Below are 1,849 nucleotides of genomic sequence, written 5' to 3' on the forward strand. Positions count from 1 at the left end.
CTTAGAAAGTGCTTAGTGTTTTTAATTTATATTTTAGGTTTTCAGTTGCCCATTGTGTAATCAATGATTGGAATTACTGTTAATATCTTTCAGGTCTTTATATAATATAAATATTTTAAATGTTAGAATCCTATTATTTATATGATATGTGCAATCCTCTCATCTACCCAAATCTGGAAAGAATCTAGAGGTTTGCCATTATGTTGGCAAGACACACTTTTGTAGCTCAAATTTTAGTGTGTGTGTATACACACACACACACACACACACTTCGTGTCATTGCAAAACAACTTAATTTCTTCCTTCAGATGATAATTTTTATTAGTAAAGGGTAAGTTTCCTGGTAAATTTCTCATCAAGCTGACAAGCAATCCACTTCAATTTATTTGAAATTCTTACTTTTATATCAACATTAAGCAGATTGACCAGTATACACCTGTCTTTATCAGTTAAAAATTATTATTAAAATAGACAAGAGTGAAGCATGCTTTTCTCTACTGAGACTGATTTTTTACATTATTACATATATGTGCTCTAATGTTAACCAAATTCATAACAATAAAAAAATTAAAAAGCTAATGGAATGTTGAGTTGCTCAATCAATTGTATTGGAAAAAAGATGACAAAAATTTATTTGACTGTGTAAAGGTAGTATTTTGAACATAAGCCTATAAAATTGAATAACAGAAAGGACATAGGAGAAGGAGTAAAAAAATATTGTGTTTTATCTTCCTCTGCATTCATCATACATTTGGTTTGGGTAAGCTTACTCACCTTACTCAGTCTTCTTAATTATTCATTTGGAAAGATAAACAGAAATATCTGTGGGTATTTTGTCTGTTCTAATAAGGACATTCAAGAGTGCATTCAATGTGCATTAAAAGTTAGATTAAATCAGTCACAAAAATCAGAAAATATATTAAGACACCATTTTTAATATAACATGAAGTAAATATCTAAAATGATGAATGTTGTATTAAGCCCTTGAGACAATCTCATAAGTAGTTGTAGTATGCTGAGATGTATTATATGGCCCACCTATTCTAAAACACTCCACCTACTGGGTCCTCAGAGTGGAAACAACCTAGAATAATCTAAGTTGAATCACAGAAGCACAGCAGGCAACCTCTAGAAGCTGAAAAAGGCAAGGAAACAGATTCTCCCCTAGGACCTCTAGAAGGGAACACAGCCCTGCTGACAGCTTGATTTCAGCCAAGTGGGACTGTGTTAGTCCAGTAGGACCTGTGTTGGACTTCTAACCTGTAGAACTGTAAGATAATCAATGTGTTATTTTAAGCCACTGAGTTTTTGGTAAGTTTTCATGGCAGCCAAAGAAAAATAATACAGATAGTTACAAAATAATATTTAATATTAATTAACATTTTTCTATTAGAGAGGGTAAACATACTTTTTTATACATGGTTGGCCATTTATAGTTTTTCTTATGTACATTTCTTGTTCATAATTATTACAATCCTTCTGGTTTCGCCAAGATTCCTTTTTTGTTGTTGTTGTTTTTTCTTTTTTTTTGAGATGGAGTCTCACTCTGTCACCCAGGCTGGAGTTCAGTGGCGTGATCTCAGCTCACTGCAACCTCCACCTCCCTGGTTCAAGCAATTCTTCTGCCTCAGCCTCCCAAGTAGCTGGGACTACAGGCACCCACCATCATGCCTGGCTAATTTTTTTTTTTTTTTTTTTTGTACTTTTAGTAGAGATGGGGTTTCACTATGTTAGCCAGGCTAGTCTCGAACTTCTGACCTTGTGATCCACCAGCCTCGGCCTCCCAAAGTGCTGGGATTACAGGCGTGAGCCACTGCACCTAGCCGATTCCTTTTTTGTCTTATCCTCG

Source organism: Mandrillus leucophaeus, unplaced genomic scaffold (assembly GCF_000951045.1).
Source record: "Mandrillus leucophaeus isolate KB7577 unplaced genomic scaffold, Mleu.le_1.0 Scaffold189, whole genome shotgun sequence".
NCBI classification, from domain to species: Eukaryota; Metazoa; Chordata; class Mammalia; order Primates; family Cercopithecidae; genus Mandrillus; species Mandrillus leucophaeus.